The following is an 18874-nucleotide window of genomic DNA, read 5'->3' on the forward strand; positions in this document are numbered from 1 at the left end:
CCTTCATGCGCAGGAAGCAAAGCACCTAATGGCAGCGCAAAAGATTAAAATCGGCTGGACAATCTGTAGAATCCGGGAAAAAGCGCAACTGAAGAAATGTTTCAGATGTCTAGAGTATGGAAAAGTGGCGAAAGCATGCAGCAATCCAGAAGACAGGAGCAAGTGCTGTATCAAATGTGGAGAGGAGGGTCATTTCGTCAAAGATTGTGTTAACAATCCTTCCTGCAAGGCAGAAAAACACAGTGGAAATACAAACATAGACCATCAGATAGGAAGCCGGAAATGCCCCATATATACAGCAGCACTCAAAAAACCTGGAGGATGAAAATACTACAAATAAACCTGAACCACTGCGAAGAGGCCCAGGATCTCTTGACGCAAAACATATACGAAAATAAGATAGGCGTTGCATTAATCTGTGAAGAGTATAAAAATAAAAACTCTGACAAGTGGACTTCCGACTCCACAAAAAAGGTTGCAATATGGGCTTGCGGAGATGATGCAAGACAAGCCATTAATTGACAAGGCTTACTATACAAGAGCCAAAATAAGGGGATTTATTTCCACAGCTGCTATATACCGTCAAGCATACCGTATGCTGAATGTGAAAAAATACTTGACAACTTGGGGAAATATGCGATGACAACTACACCTAATATAATTGCAGGTGACTTTAATGCCTGGGCGCTAGAATGGGGCAGCAAAAGTACAAATTTGAGAGGTAGCGCATTACTTAAAGCATTTGCTGTTTAGACGTAGTACTGCTTAATACAGGAAGACAAAACACATTTGAGAAGAATGGGCGTGGCCCCATTATCGACATATCTTTTGCCAGCAGGGGCTATATCAATACATAGACTGGCGACATATAGTATAAAGTGACCATTTGAATATAATGATGAGTATCAGCAAGAGTATGCAATAGCGAAATGTTTGCCACCAAAAGGTGCAGTCCAAGGGGTGGAGAATTGAAACCCTAGATGAGGAACTTTTTAAGTTAATTCTGGACGAAAACGGAAGTGACGACATAAAAAACGGCTAAATTGTTGGTACAACACAATAGCAAAGCCTGTGATGCCGCTATGAATAAAAAGAGGACAGCCGAACAGAGAAAGCCTGCTTATTGGTGGAATCGTGAATTCGAATCACTGAGAAGTGATAGTCACAAAGCGAGGCGCCGCACATAGGAGCATTTACCCTCAAAAACCGGACAAAATTGAAAATTACAAACTTCAGCGATGGTACTCAAAATTGATTTTTTTTGGTACCTAAATAACCGTTCTTCAATGAACCGATTAAATGAATGACCTTCAGGCCGCTATATTGCCACACAATTAGTCGGAACCTAGACTTTGTTCAGAACGCACGTGTTTATTTGCGAAACTCTCCATTGTTCTCGAAATTGCAAGTGGTTTTTGAAGTTATACTTCTTATACGAGTTCGGAAAAGGTTGCGATAGATTCAGGTTGCGCAACCTTGCTCAATATGACTTCTTTTAACGTAATAAGGTTATTTTCAGCTATATTTTAAGATTTTTTTTTTTACAAAAATGTTGAAAAATAACGGACTTATTTGCTGTCTGCGGAGGTGCCAAAAAAAAGTGCCCCAATTGCTGGCATGATTCCGGCCGAATGAGTTGCTGAAACAAAAACATTTGAATATTTTATTAAGGACATTTTCTATACATTGACTCACGATCTTTAAAAAATATCAATAATCAACAAAATGGCGCAATTAAAAAAAATGTATTCGTTTTTTTAGGTAAAAAATGGTCGTTTTTTTAATGCCAAAGTGACAATTTTCAACCAATCAAAAAGATGGTAAGTCATTGTATAGTAAATGTATTCAAAAGTACTTAGTTTTAATTTGAAGTCGATCGGTCAATTTTTCGTTGAGTTATGACGTCAGCAATTTTGAAAAATGTCGTTTCGAGAAAAACGCGTTTAAATTTTCACTTATATCGGGTGATTTTTTAAGAGCTTGATAACTTTTTTTTAAAAAAAAACGCATAAAATTTGCAAAATCTCATCGGTTCTTTATTTGAAACGTTAGATTGGTTCATGACATTTACTTTTTGAAGATAATTTCATTTAAATGTTGACCGCGGGCTGCGTCTTAGGTGGTCCATTCGGAAAGTCCAATTTTGGGCAACTTTTTCGAGCATTTCGCCGGAATAGCCCGAATTTCTTCGGAAATGTTGTCTTCCAAAGCTGGAATAGTTGCTGGCTTATTTCTGTAGACTTTAGACTTGACGTAGCCCCACAAAAAATAGTCTAAAGGCGTTAAATCGCATGATCTTGGTGGCCAACTTACGGGTCCATTTCTTGAGATGAATTGTTCTCCGAAGTTTTCCCTCAAAATGGCCATAGAATCGCGAGCTGTGTGGCATGTAGCGCCATCTTGTTGAAACCACATGTCAACCAAGTTCAGTTCTTCCATTTTGGCAACAAAAAGTTTGTTAGCATCGAACGATAGCGATCGCCATTCACCGTAACGTTGCGTCCAACAGCATCTTTGAAAAATACGGTCCAATGATTCCACCAGCGTACAAACCACACCAAACAGTGCATTTTTCGGGATGCATGGGCAGTTCTTGAACGGCTTCTGGTTGCTCTTCACCCAAATGCGGCAATTTTGCTTATTTACGTAGCCATTCAACCAGAAATGAGCCTCATCGCTGAACAAAATTTGTCGATAAAAAGCGGATTTTCTGCCAACTTTCTAGGGCCCATTCACTGAAAATTCGACGTTGTGGCAGATCGTTCGGCTTCAGTTCTTGCACGAGCTGTATTTTATACGGTTTTACACCAAGATCTTTGCGTAAAATCTTCCATGTGGTCGAATAACACAAACCCAATTGCTGCGAACGGCGACGAATCGACATTTCACGGTCTTCAGCCACACTCTCAGAAACAGACGCAATATTCTCTTCTGTACGCACTGTACGCATTCGTGTGGTTGGTTTAATGTCCAATAAAGTAAACTGAGTGCGAAACTTGGTCACAATCGCATTAATTGTTTGCTCACTTGGTCGATTATGTAGACCATAAATCGGACGTAAAGCGCGAAACACATTTCGAACCGAACACTGATTTTGGTAATAAAATTCAATGATTTGCAAGCGTTGCTCGTTAGTAAGTCTATTCATGATGAAATGTCAAAGCATACTGAGCATCTTTCTCTTTGACACCATGTCTGAAATCCCACGTGATCTGTCAAATACTAATGCATGAAAATCCTAACCTCAAAAAAATCACCCGATATATGTTTGCAGTGCAACCTTGCACCTCCGAGCGGTCGCAGTTTAGAACGCTGCCATCCAAAAACTATTCAAGATATGACCTTCCCGATTTCACAGGGTATTTATGGAATTATAAGCTATCGGAAAAGCAAATAAAAATTTTTTTTTTTAAAGTGTCACACAGGTATAGCCTCTTAAAGTAAGCTACCTTTTGACCAATAATTGTCTAAATCTTACCAAAACTGTTCAAGCCCCTATGTACCGAATATGTGAACCCGATGCCAATAGTTCAATGTGTGAGATATGAAATTGAAATTCACACAGAATCCTTTTCTGACAATAATATTTCATTGTGTCAAAAATGGGTTGAATCGGATCAATACTTTCATGAGCCTCCATATACCTAATATAAAGATTTTAGAACTTCCAGGTCACTTTATGTTGGATATATTCGCCAGTATTTGAGTCAAGTCTCAATTAAAATTGCAGAACATATTTTATTCATAACTGTGTATCTTTGTGCCTAAAATAGATACAATTGCCGGGAAACTTGACCCCTCCAACACAGCCCCCGCACCTGTATAACTATTACCAAGATTTTCGAGACATCCACTTGACCTTGCTCCGTATGATTGCTGATTGTATGTAAGGTACCTAAATGAAACCGAAGGAACATTTTTTGGAGTATGTGGTATATTAGTAGTATGTTCGATGAGCAAAAATAGATAAACTCTGGTCGGCACCACCCCCTTCTCAAATATATTCAATATAAAATGTTCGGTTTCACCCGAACTTAGTCCTTCCTTACTTGTTTTATTTTAAATATTGCATTATTATATTTAATCATGCATTTTAATTCATTTTCATTCACAAAATCACTTTAAATAATTTTGTCCGGTTTTTGAGACCAAATGCTCCTATGTGCGCCGTTTCCAACGAAGCATAGGCAGCTTAGATTGTGACAGCCTGCGAGAAGCATTCAAAAAGAAGCGCAACGACTTAAAAAATGCAATTAAAAAGAGCAAAATGACATGTTGCAAAGGATTATGCCAAAAAGTGGAAGAAAATCCGTTGAGCGCAGCGTATAGGATTGTAATGTCAAGGATTAAAGGTGGCAAACGTCAATCGCCTACATGCTCTTTATTACTCAAAAATGTTGCAGAAACCCTATTTCCACAACAAAACCAAAAAGAGAGAAACTTTTACCGCGGAAAGGTCGTAGATGCGTCAGAAATCACCGAGCAGGAAGTTGTTAAAGTTGCTGAGTGCTTTGAAAATAGCAAAGCACCAGGATTAGATGGTATTCCGAATAGGGCTCTTAAAATTGCGATCAGCTATCATCCACAGCCATTTTCGGTTTTGTACACACGTTGCCTTCGTGAAGAAGTGTTTCCAAAAATTTGGAAAGTACAACGGCTAGTACTCCTACAGTAGCCAAACAAGCCGGCAGGAGAACCAAGCTCCTATCGACCGCTCTGTATGATCGATATGATGGGCAAAATCCCGGAGTGGATAATCTGTACCAGTCTAGAAAATCATCTCGAAATAGGTGGTGGTCTCTCTGATAACTAATATGGCTTTCGTAGAAAGCGTATAACTCTTGATGCAATCAAGAAAGTTATAGGTATACCAGAAAAGGCTATTGAAGGAGACAGGTGGATGTATGGGAAGAAAGAATATTGTGCGGTCGTCACGTTTGATGTGAGAAACGCGTTTAGCTATTTGTTGTACATCATACAAAGACATTTGGCCGATAGGATCCTGCTCTACGACACTGACGAAGGACCAAAAAAGTATAGGGTAACGGGTGGTGTGCCACAAGGCTCTGTGCTAAGCCCACTCCTTTGGAATACACTAGATGATGGATTATTGCGCCTCCCTCTACCGAAAGAAGTGAAAATAATTGGATACGCAGATGATATTGCTGTGACAATAGTAGCTAAGGAGCTCCAGACATAATGGCTCTCAAACTTAAGCGATTATATGATAAAAGTAAAAGCGCAGGCCGGAAACTAACAGTGGCAGAGCGTAGAGTAGAAAGAAAAGCCAGCTTAACCGAACGGCAAACACGCTGGGATACATCAAGCAAGGGGAGATGGACATACCGCTTAATCGGTAACATATAAGGATGGATGGAACGAAAACACGGGGAAGTAGATCATTACACGACGCAGTTTCTAACAGGACACGGATGCTTCAGGGAGTACTTGCATAAGTACGTCCACGAGGAAGGAGTAGCTTGCTCTTTCTATGTTAGCAATACCGAGAACGCAGAACACATATTTTCCACTGTCGGAAATATACAAATGAGCGACTATCTTTAGAAAAGGAAGTATCCAACCGAATAACACCAGAGAATATAGTGACCTATATGGCGCACTGGAGGAATGTAGGAAATTTAATGGAGTAGATGGCAGCCATGGTACTCCATGACCTGAGAAGAGCAGAACAGCAAAAAAGGAGCGAATAAGAGCAGCGAATAACGTTCTAATGACGTGAGCCCACAGGCTAAGCTTGGCCTAAGATGAAATGCCTAGCGGCGGTCCCACAGTAAAGCTACAGGAGACGGAGTTATCGTTTAGTACGTAGGCGTACCGTTACGCAAGTCCTGAACAGTAGGTAATACTGACTGGGCGTGCTCCCGAATGAGGTGCACCTATAGCGGGCAGTAAAAATCGTGCATATTGCTACAGCAAAGTAGCAGTATCTATGTAAAATTCCCCCCTTCGGCACAAAAAAACAAAAACAAAATTAGATAAATGCCGGTACGTCGTACGACCACCCCTAAAGCCAGAATTTCCTCACAGACTTGCTTTAGGTCATTCCCGCACCTCTGCTATGCAACAGTTTTTAAATATGAAAAATATCCTACTTAAAAAGGCGAGCTAAAACCAGAATACGATAGGGTTATAGAAGAATAGCTCCATTTAGACCACAAGGAGAAAGTCAGCCCTTGCGAGAAAATTATAAAAAGTAAATACTATTCATTTTACCTGCCACATCATGCTGTAGTAAAGACAGACAAAAAAACCCCAAAGGTAAGAGTTGTCTTTTTTGCATCAAAATCCTCAAGTTGGGGGAATTCCCTAAATGACATTTTATTTACGGGACCCACGCTTCAGCCAGATTTAGTGCTTCTCATTTTAAACTGGCGTATATATAAATATGTTTTCACTGGGGATGTCGAAAAAATGTATCGACAAATAGTCGTACATAAAGATGATCAAGATTTTCAGCAAATTTTTTTCCGAAAATCACCCAATGCTCCACTACGCGACTTTAAATTAAAAACAGTTACCTTTGACGTAAACTGTGCCCCACACCTGGCCATTCGTATACTCCACGAACTGGCAGAAGACACAAAGTCAGAATTTTCTCTGGCAACACAAGTGTTGAAAACACAAACGTATGTAGACGACGTTCTGTCTGGAAGCCACAGTCTTCCACAGGCATACGAGTCACTAGCACAAGTGACACAAGCGCTCAATACAGCAGGATTTCCGTTGAAAAAGATAACGGCCAACCACCCTAATATTTTAAAGGACCTACCTAAAAACAAATCTATTAGACACTAATTTCCTTATTTCTAAAAGGAAACCACAACAAAAACTTTGGGGATACAATGGAATGCGATATCTGACCAGTTTTCATACATTAATGTGTCAATATCCGCACTATCAGCTATAACAAAGAGGCAAATTTTATCCTCGGTGGCAAAAATTTTCAACTCTCAGGATGGCTTCGCCAATTATGATACAAGCAAAAATTCTAATACTACTGAGATGAACAAGTGAAACCATTTCGTTTAGTTTAAAGTGGTCCACTATGCCCCAGAGCAAAAAGTCGAACTACATGTCTTCTGTGATGCCTTTGAAAAGGCATATTGTGCCACCATCTATGTACGCAAACAATCCGACAAAGCGACCACCAGTCACCTACTAGTAGCCAAGGCAAAGACGGCTCCGCTAAAACCAATAAGTCTGTCACGACTGGAACTATGTGGTGCGCTACTACTAGCCAAACTAGTATCCATGGTGCAAACGCATCTAAATATGGCAAAATATAAATTGTATCTGTGGTCAGATTCCGAAATTGTATTAGCTTGGTTAGAAAAACAACCTCATGCATGGAAGACGTATATTTCCAATCGAACGTCTCAAATCCTTTACCTTGTGGGATCAGCCACTTCGCGACACGTAGCCAGTGCTGACAATCCGGCCGATCTAGGTACACGAAGGTGCAAGCCTCTGCACTTTGCCACCACCACTCATTGGTGGAATGGTCCTCGATGGTTAACAGAATCTCCCGATTCTTGGCCACTGTATAAATGAGCATCCTCCTCCGACCTCAACACACACTTCACCACACTCACCACATTACGCTTACAACTCACATTCTACACTACACACCGACACCTACACACATGTACACCAACCACAGTCACACCATCCTATTCAGCACCAACGGGGATATAGAAGGACTGATCAACGGATTCAGATCAGTTCCCTCTACGACACTAGCATCGATCGGTCATACGTTTGCACATCCCGCTTCTATCCGCCGCCATCTTTTTGCGAAACCAACCGCGTTATTAAATAGTTAACTTCAACTTTAGAAAACGTGTATTTATTTTCAATTGGTTAAATAAAACCTCTGTTTGGTATAACCACCACAAGGAGAGATAAACCTCCCTTTTTTTCGGTATTTATTGCATTTTTTAATATTAGTGGTGAAGTGAAAAAATAAAAGGTGAGTGCATGATCCTTCGAGCCATACAGAAAGGCACATTGATAAAGAAAGTGAAGTGCAGTGACACAAAACATACAGAAATCCAGAAATCTTCAAATGTGAGTGGCAGAAAATAAAAAAATATATATAAATACACATATGTATTTACAAAACATACATAAGAAGCAATATTGTAATGCAACAACACAAAACAAAAAAAAAAGTGAAATAGAAAGTGCCATCACCCAAGTAACCAAATAAAAGTGCAGTGAAGTATATACAAGAGCAAAAACACCAATGTCAAAAACAACATAACAATTTAAACTTTACTAAACTTAAAAAATCAGTTAAATTGATCGTACTTATTATTATTATAATATTATAAATGCGAATGTAAGTTTGTTTGTTACGCTTTCACGCAAAAACTACTTAACTGATCATCATGAAACTTATATGCATATACTCCTGAAGGTATTAGAAGTAACATAGGGTATTTTATAATAAAAAAAAATGTTTACGAAAGATAAAAAATTAGCTATTTCAACGCCATCTAGCATTACAGTAACGAAGTTTCAACCCTGAATACTGTAATACCGTCTCACTGTATTACCGGCGCTGACGACAATATCTAATTCAATTGAAAATAGTTTCAACTGTTTCTAATTTTTCTATATTTATTGTTATTTTTTTCTGTCGCTACATGCAGTATAAAACTATTAAAATTTTTGAGGTAATCCGTAATTTTTGTGGTTAGCTGTCACTTTATTATTTTAGATCTTACTCGCTGATGTTAATTCTTACTCTGCTTTTCTTTGAAAATGCCTCGGAAGCGGAAATCTGGTCTATCCAAAAATTCATCGCGGGCCCGTGCCGCAAAAGTTGCACGAAATCTAGAAACTTCGGCTCACGCAAAGCTGAGAAGACAACAACAAGCAGAGCGACAAAGAGTTTTGAGAGCAGCTCAAACGCCTCTTCAGGCACGAGTTCGTTTAGAAATACAAGCTGCACTGCAGACAACTAGAAGAGCGATAGAAACACCAGAACAATCGCAGGCGAGAAGAATTCATAATGCAGACATGCAGACCACGCACCGCCGAAATTTCATGCGTAATGATTGGGCTGTGTTTAATGGTACTGGGTTTCAATACGATCCTTCAATTGAATATCATAATCATCCATTGATTGTTATTGACTCAATGATTAAAAAATGTCAGCACTGCGATGCTTTTAAATGGAAAGATAAAACTGCTGGAATGTGTTGTTCCGTTGGTAAAGTTTCACTTCTATTACTTGGTGAACCAAAAGAGCATGCGTCTCTCATGGTCAACTTTATGTAGCCTGTTCACGTGTATCTAATGCCCGGAATTTACACATATTTGCACCCGACGGGAAAACTTATAACATTGTCAACATAAATATCCTAGATTAATACTTTATTTATATTTTATTTTATTTTTCTAAATTGTTAGAATTCAGAATTAGTTATTTTTGTTACGGTGAAATATATTTTAACATTTGTTGTTGCATTTCAATACGCATATTTTAAGGTGTTAAAACTTTATTGTCTGTAGTAATTATTAAAAATTGTTGATCTCAGCCAAGCAATAACATTTAGTTATCATATTGACTCATTTCTATTAATATACCCTTACCATTTATCTCTCATACTTATTTAATGGCTCCACTGCGGGCGAAGCCGCGGGTAAAAAGCTAGTATATAATAAAACTTAAACTAAAATAAACACCAACACATCGGAACAGCGGAATAGGAGCGATTCAGCAACAGTAGGGCAACAGAAAGCACACACTCACCCGATTCTGCCGATTCTGGCATACATATGTATAAGTACATCTCCCCAAAACCCTTGAGGAAAATCAAAATGAGTGCATCCATTCCACATTTGATTTTTATCATTATATATAATATATGTATATATGTATGTATCGTTGAAACCAACCGATAGCTACTAAATCCGTTTAATAAAAACGGTTAGTGAAAGCTCGGCGGTAAATTCAATTACCGATATAATCGCAAAACAATACCGGAAATAATATATATATACATATATGTATCCGCAATATACATATATATTAGGCCGGTTCGATTTGTGGGGAGGCAAAAAAATCGCCCATTGCTCAATGAAAATCATATTCTAGGGATCGAAATAAGATACTTTGCCGAAGAAACCATACCTCTGAAACGAATTTTGATGTCCCCCAATTTGGGTCGAACTTTTGGGTAGGGGCAAATTTTGAAAAATCCCACTTTGACCCATTTAGAGTGCTCCAATCGAGTCCAAATGTATGACCGACCCCCACTAACTTTGGACGGCCGATCCACCCATGCCAGTGGCACACCCCCTGGAGCTCCTCTGGAGGGTTCCCTATACAATCATTTCAAAAAATCACCATTTTTGGTGATTTACATGAAAAAATCAGCTAAATTGCTATGTTCTTTTTCTTTATTTTTATTTATTTATTTATAATAATATCTATTTTTCTCTTAAGAAATTTATTTAATCAGAACATATGTAAATGAAAAAAATTAATTTAAGTGATGATCTTAAACTAACAATAGACAATTGTGTTTGCCCTTGAGATCGCAAATGATCCTAAACTAACAATAGACAAGAAACAATTATGTTTGCCCTGAAGATCGCAAATGATCTTAAACTAACAATATTTGAGCATGATGAGCAAGCATGATGTTACTGTTTTTGGTGTGTCTACTGATTTGACTGATCTTAATTTACCAACCCATCTGGATATCTTGAGATATTATTTTTACTTAAGCGAACGTGCTAAAACAGAACAAAAAAAGTTTTCCCATAAATCATTCACTATTCGAGTACAAGATAAGTTGATTGGAATTTGGGAAAAACTTGGTATGGAAATAATGCTGAAAAAAAGTGTATGTAATAAATTGAATCTTGACAAGTATCAAGAGCAAATCAAGAGAAGAAACAACACCCAACAATTTACAGAGTATGTAAAATCTCTGGAAACAATTTTTTACATTGGAACATGTAAATGCGATTTGAAGGCAGCTCCATGTGCATGCGGCTGGGTTCCCGAACGCCTCAGGGTTCATGCACGATCAACATAATCAGAGAAGACTAACAATGAATGCATTTATGATGGAAACTGAAGAGCAAGGAGCAACGCCTATGTCATCAATGCCAAAGTACCAAGATCCTGATAATTCAACATACGCACCGCCACCGGTTCAAGAAGATATGGATAGAAGCACAAGTTCACAATACACAGAGAGATACGATTGTTTTAACTTTGCCTTGGTATGTGACAGATTTGGTGTGCCTGACAGAGAAGCATCAGCATTGGGAACCGCTCTTTTGCAAGATTTTAAAATTAAAGATAAGCATGGGAAACCTCTCATCATGGATTAGTCGAAAGTTCGCAGAGAAAAAGAGAAATACAGACAAGAAGTGCTTCGCAAACGGTTAGATGATACCAATTTGTTAGCGTTTTCATTCGATGGCAGAAAAGATGAAACTTTAACGATAGATAAAATTGATGAGAAGTATCATACTAGGATGGTAAAAGAACCTCATCTTGTTTGAGAGAACCCAATTCTGAATTGATTGGTTACGTAAGACTGGAAAATGAAACCGCTGAATACAAAACAACCAAATTAAATGGTTATTTCAACGATAAAAATATATCACTGGATACATTAATTGGAATATGCACTGACGGTGAGCCAACAAACACTGGCCCACATGGTGGAATTATACGACGATTCGAATTGCTGTTAAAAAGATCAATGCATTGGTTTGTTTGCCTTCTACACTTCAACGAACTTCCGTTTCGGCATTTGTTTGAAGCTTTGGATAATTCAACCAGCACTGGACCAAGATCGGCAACCGGAAAACTGAGCCGTCAAATGGAAACTTGTGAAACTCTTCCGGTAAGTTATTGCTATCACTCATTTATTATAATTGTCAACCATTTTTAATTATTTTATTATTATATACTTTTAGGTGGTGGACGGCTTCCAGAAAATTTAGTTGCAAAATATGCCTCTGCTCCAGAAAAAAAGAATTTTCCGCCGATTCGAAGTACTTATACGACATGGCTCATGCAATTTTTAGCGGCGTGGTTCCGGTGGATCTGGCTAACATCAAACCAGGGAATATTGTACATTCTCGGTGGCTCACCAAGGGCGCTAGATTATTGCGATTATATGTGACAACGGAAAATCCAGATGCAAATTTAAGAATTCTGGTTGAATTTATAATTAAATGTTATGTGCCAATGTACTTCAATATCAAGTATTACAGCTCTGTCGTGTACGGCAGGGCATTATTTTTCAAGTTCATTGGTTGGTCACGATTTCTAGAACCTCGTTTACGCAAAACTGTCAATCAAGTAATTAATGATAATCCATATTATGCGCATTCGGAAAATATCTTGTTATCAATGTTGTTTGATGATAGGAAAGAAAAGCGCGACTGTGCCATCAAGAAAATTCTACGCTATCGAACCGATGTTGACGAGCCAATGGAACTTCGAGTTTATAAAAAACCAGATATAAACTTTAATTGCACAAGTTATACGGAAATGATCAATTTGAATGATATAAATATCGTATTTGAACCACCATTCACGCGAAGCATTCCGTACGATACATTGAAAGAATATTTAAATCAAGATGATCCACCGTTTAATGATCCAAAAATTCCATCACACATACAAGGAACGGAACGACATGTTCAATTGCTAGCTAGCGTTTCCAAACGGGTTATACCGGAAAATGTAGAGGCTGTTATGGCGACGACATTAGAGAGCCGTGCGAAATTGCCCAGACTTGAAAGTAAAAAAGACTTCAAACAATAATTTTTTTTAATTTCTTTTCTATAACTCACTTAAATTAATTTTTTTCATTTTCATATGTTCTGATTAAATAAATTTCTTAAGAGAAAAAATAGATATTATTATAAATAAATAAATAAAAATAAAGAAAAAACATAGCAATTTACCTGATTTTTTCATGTAAATCAGCAAAAATGGTGATTTTTTGAAATATTTGTATGGGGAACCCCTTAGGGGAGTTCCAGAGGGTGTGCCACTGGCATGGGTGGATCGGCCGTCCAAAGTTAGTGGGGGTCGGTTATACATTTGGACTCGATTGGAGCACTCTAAATGGGTCAAAGTGGGATTTTTCAAAATTTCCCCCTACCCAAAGGTTCGACCCAAATTGGGGGACATCAAAATTCGTTTTAGAGGTATGGTTCCTTCGGCAAAGTATCTTATTTTTATCCCTAGAATATGATTTTCATAGAGCAATGGGTGATTTTTAAATCGACCCGCCCTAGTATATATATATATATAAATAACCAAATAAATTATTATTCTGTGCCTTTAAAACTTTCCTTCGTGTATACAAATACACACAATCCATAAAAGGTGAGAGGGATACATGCAAATGCAATACCGCTCCAGCTTATTAAGCTGTGAGAGGGATTGCTTCCAAAAAAGAAAGCAAAGGTAGAAATAAGAATAAAGCATATAAAAGAACAAATACAAACATACATATATACATATCCGCAAACGGACTACCTAACTTAAATTGATATATACATATAAATAAATACACCCAATTCTTTTTTTACACGGATTTGAAATCACACGGTTGAAAAAAAAAATGTTTTTCTAAAAAACTTTTAATCTAGTACGGTTTCAAAATTACTGTTTTGTAATATCTTTGTTTTTACCACACTTAGCACCATTGCTGAAATGAACATACATACGTATGTAGTAGTAACTGGGAAATCAACTTATTCGATAAATCTTACCTACACATTTTGTTCGCATGATATTTACATTGCTGAAATGGCTATCTCCAGCGATGATACCGACTTTAGTCCAGTTCGTCGCAAACAATTGCGCTTGTCATCAAGTAGCGACGAATTATTATGTAGTTATGTAAATATTTTTTCCTTATTTTTATTCTAATTTTTCTGTTCTTAATTCTGAATTAACAGATTTCTTTTGTTTTTTGCTTAATCTACCAATTTTTCACCTGTGTGAATTATGTACTTTAAGTTTTAATGCTCAATAAAATGCCATATGAAGATATAATTGGTATGTGTATAATAAAGAGTGCACGAAATGAAGTCAATTTTATTTAGTTCCAGATTGGGTGTTGCACCCCACGTTTATTAACACGAGGACTAATCACTTTACAGCAAATCAGCCCTCACTTTATACAAAGCTTTTGCACGTACGTTACAAAGAATTTTCTTGTTTTTATAATGATTTTCTTACGTTGTATGATTGTAATTAGCACGAGATGAGCGATAAAAAAATATCTGGATGATTGCGCACGCGAGATGATGGGGAGAGTCACTTCTTTTCCTTTTTTTTCCTATTATAGCGTGACTAGAGTGTGTACAATGCATTGAAAACTGTATAATAGTGTGACCAGAGTATGGGCAATGCATTGGCAATCCGTAACATTCCGCCCGCCATCAGGAGCGTGCTTCTGATTTGATCTTGTTGCCCTGTGGAAAGATTGCCAACTTTGCGACTCGACTGACGAGAGTGGTAAATGCAGTTTTAATTGTAGCGACCCTGGTGAATCCATCTGCGGCAGCATGCAGTTGAGTGATTCTTGCAAATGGCCATTTGCAAGGTGGAAACCTCTCGCCAGCGAGTAATACGAGTGAGCCAATTTCTAATTAATTGTTTGGGTGCCACCATTTCGTCGTAGCGAGTTAACGTTGCAAGTATGATGTTGACCAGCTCTTCCAGAATTGTTGAAGCTGATGCTGTATCAGCTGTCATCGTGATAGTCGCACGATATTGATTGGTTGTAGAGTGGGTTCTGGAAGCGTTGTGAGTGCTTGGCTGATCAAAAAGTGACCTGGCGTGAGTGCTGAGAGGTCTTCAGGATCATCGCTGATTGGTTATAGTGGCCTTGAGTTGAGGATGGCTTCGATTTGTGTGAGTAAAGTCATGATTTCATCGAGTGAGTATGATGTGTCCCCAAATGCTCGGGTGAGATGAAATTTGATTGACTTTACCGCTGCTTCCCACTTGCCGCCCATGTGCGGTGCTGCAGGTGGATTGAATTGCCACTGAGTGCCGTCATCCAGTAGGAGTGAAGCGATTGATGTGCTTTCTGATGATCCTTGAGTGAATAATTTCTTGAGTGTGACATCTGCGCCAAGAAATGTTTTGCCGCAGTCGACTAAAGAGTGTGGCAGATGCCTCTGCGTGCGGTGAACCGTCTGTACGCAGCAATGAATGTGTCAGAAGTGTAGTCAGTTGCCACTTCAATGTGCACAGCTAATGTGCTCATACAAAGCAATACACAGATCCAGCCTTTCAATTGTTTGGTGCCTCGGCCTCTCCATGATTTGATTGTGATTGGTCCAGCATAATCCACACCAGTGTGAAGAAATGCTCTTGATGGTTGAACCCTTGCTGCAGGCCATTGGCCCATGAGTTCTTGTGCTCGTTTACCCCTGTGTTTTGATTGCTGGTCTTCCACCGACAATCCAGTATGATTGTTGAACTTCTGCCATCGTTAGTTGAGTGCCACCGTGCATTGTACGGAGGTGTGCGTTGTAGATGACTAATAGCAGAACCAGTGAAAAACGCTACTGCCTTCCTTCCTTTTCCTTCCTCATCGGCAAAATGTGATAACAGTGAGAAACGTGGTAAAAACGCAGATATCAGCCATCGTTGTTTGTTTTCATTTGAACAATGTTGCCATTGCTCAATACGCATATATAGTTTTGTAAACAACTATGTTTTCAATTACAATTTTTTATAATATAAAATATCAAAACTGAAAACAAACTATTAAAAATAGTTTACATATTTATAAATAATAGCATTCGACTCTGATTTTGAATTATTTTATGAAAATTTCAAACGTATTGAAACATATTGAACAGATTGAATTATAAAAGTTGATAATTACTACAGTATATCGATATTGGCAGCTCTGCGTTGTGAGAGAGCAATCAGCTGACACGTTTCTATGGCAAAAATCCAAATGCCGTGAATTCTCAAGTCATCCCACGTCAAAGTGAGAAGAGAGTAGCGTTTTTCACTGTTCAGTTACATTGCGCGCCCATAAGAAAGGTCATGCCAGCTGACACGAGCCACGATTCTACGTTTTTCACTGGTTGTGCTATAATGGTGTGACTGTAGAGTGTCTTGGCAGAATGATTGGAGGCTGTTGATTGTACGTGAGTGTGGGATTTGCGAGTCGACCACCAACTCGCAAGACTCCGTGTTCATCGGTAAATGCTGTCAGTCGGTGAAACGGATGATTTGCAGGTAGTGCACGATTGGCCTTTGGTTGATGCAACTCGAGTGATAAATACGCTGCTTGAATTGATTTTGCCCAGTAGATTGTTGCTCTCCCAATGTCTGTTGGGTTGAGTGGTGCGGCAAGAGATGACCCCGGTATTCGTTTAAGTGTGTCAATAGCTCTGAAAATTGTAGCAGTGACGTGAATGAGAGTGCGTAAATTTGAATACCTGTGGATCAACTCCCATTGATTAATCGGCTGAGTGGTTGTCATGACGAGAGTGAGATCTGGACGAGCTTCTTGACTAGTGGTGTCGTCCTGAGTGTCTGGCTGCCGAAGCCAGTTGCATCGTGACTTTGAGAGCCATGGTGGTCCCGTCCACCACAGTGAGTGTGATGATAGCTGAGCGAGAGTGATGCCTCGAGATGCACATTCAGCTGGGTTTTGATTACCCGGAACATACCGCCAGTTGCAATCTGTGGTGAGTTGTTGGATGTTGACAAATCGATTCCGTACGTAGTCCATCCAGCGTGACGCATGTGATCGAATCCACGCGAGTGTGACTAATGAGTCAGTCCAGAGAGTGGTTGATTGTGCGTCAATTTGTAGAGTGGCTTTGACGTAAGTCATTAATTTCGATAGTAGCAGCGCTGCTGATAGCTCTAGTCGTGGGATAGTGAGTCGTTTGAGTGGTGCTTCTTTTGTTTTTGCGCAAAGGAGTGTCGTGAGGGTCTCTCCGGATGCTGAGTTGACAGTGACGTGATTGCTGCTGCCATTGTGAGCTGAGATGCGTTGCAAAATCCGTGGAATTCACAATTCGTGGCCGTGTTAATCCAGCGTGGAAGTTGAGTGTGTCGATTTGTTGAAGTTCGAGTTGCAGTGATTGCCATGATTACAATACTTTCGACGGGACCTGGTGATCCCAATCGATTTTTGATTGGGAGCGGTGATAAAAATCACAGTGAATCGAAGATCTGAGCCACCTCAGATAAGATTGTTCGTTTGAAGGACTAGTTTTGATTGTCCGAGTGGATTTTCATGATGAATCTAAGATTGTTCGACTTTGCGTGGCAGTACAATCCTAGTACTTTGCTCGTGCAGTCTCCAAGCTGGTGCGGTTCATCACGTGCTCCAGCTGGTGAAATGAAATTCAGTACTTCTTCGTTGTTTGATTGCCACTTGGCGAGTGGGAAATCGCCCACCGTGCAGATTTGTTTAATTGATTGGCGATTGCTTTTAGCTCAGAAGTGTTATCAGCTCCACCGAAAATATCGTCGACATATCTGCCGTATTAAAACGCAGCGAGCTTTCAATCTTAACGGACGTGTATTGATGCGCTCCGTGGAAACTTTTTTTAAAAAACAAAAATAAAAATAAACAAATACCAAAAAAGTGCATTAAGTGCAAGCGTTAGGCAATAACGCCGAAATTGTTAATAAAAAAACGGTGCGTGGAGTCCCTACGCGCGGATGAAGTTATACTTCTTAGTGATATTCCAAGAAATGCATATCATTTTGTATGAAAGAAAACTAGAAAACTTAAATTCACATTTTATAAATTTATTATGCACATAAAATGAAGAATAAAGCAAAGTCTAAATGAAGGAGCTTTGACTAGAAAAGTAGTTATGTTTCTTCGTTGCGGAAGAGAATATGCAGCGTAATCATCTCTCTTTTGTAATCCATCAACACGCGTTGAAGGCCCAGCAGTTATCGGTGCGCGTTCAGAAATTGAAATCATATTTTCATCACTTATCAATATACTTATTAGATGTGCGCGCATTGACTTACATGTTCATACATTCATATATACTTATATGCACATATATTTGCATACATTGCCAAACAAATGCACAAGCATACAAACATACATATGCGTACACATATGAACATGTCAGCAACAAAAAATTGATCTTCACAAGTCAATATGGCAGCCAAATTGGCGAAGAACAAGTGTAGTACATTTTACAACAAAAACGATTTCATTCATGAACGCAGGCGCAAATTCCACAAGCGATCTCGCTTCATTCATAAAAACAGAGGCCGTAACATCTCCCCGAGCATGCCTTTGCTAACAAGTCGGCTTTTCGCGACGATGGCAAAAGCTAAAAATCATAAATTTAACTTTCTGGTGCTTCTCGCAAAAATCTGCGTCGATATGTATTCACAATCATACGTATACATATGTACATACATATTTACGCATGTTTGTAGGCGAAGCTGCTACAGTGGCAAGGGGTGACAATCGGCGGCCATTACTTTACTTATGCCATAGAAATTCTATTGCTACGAATATGGAAATGACAACGAAATAATGCAAATATGCATATTTCTAAAGGTCATTAATTTCTTTGAAGAAATGAAAGGAACGAATGATCCTCAGAAGTATAGTCTTAACTTTTCAACGGCCAACGCAGAGCATTTCAAGTCGTTTTATCCGTTGTAAGCGAACGATTTTCGAAGAAACATCATTTCTAATATGCCACAAGACAAAATTAGAAATGAACTTCTTAAACCTCACGCTGTCAGATAAACCGATATACTTCGTCATTGCGGGTCGATTTCCAAAAAATGTAAATGAAGACTAACTACAGAAATGATCAAGTAAAGTATAGCCTT

General features: G+C 38.8%; 1 pseudogene; it reads right to left on the bottom strand.

Annotated features, from left to right (window-relative positions):
- Nucleotides 1–18678: 18678 nt before the first annotated feature.
- Nucleotides 18679–18874, bottom strand: LOC120780193 (annotated as a pseudogene).

This window comes from Bactrocera tryoni, unplaced genomic scaffold (genome assembly GCF_016617805.1).
Source record: "Bactrocera tryoni isolate S06 unplaced genomic scaffold, CSIRO_BtryS06_freeze2 scaffold_224, whole genome shotgun sequence".
Taxonomy (NCBI): Eukaryota; Metazoa; Arthropoda; class Insecta; order Diptera; family Tephritidae; genus Bactrocera; species Bactrocera tryoni.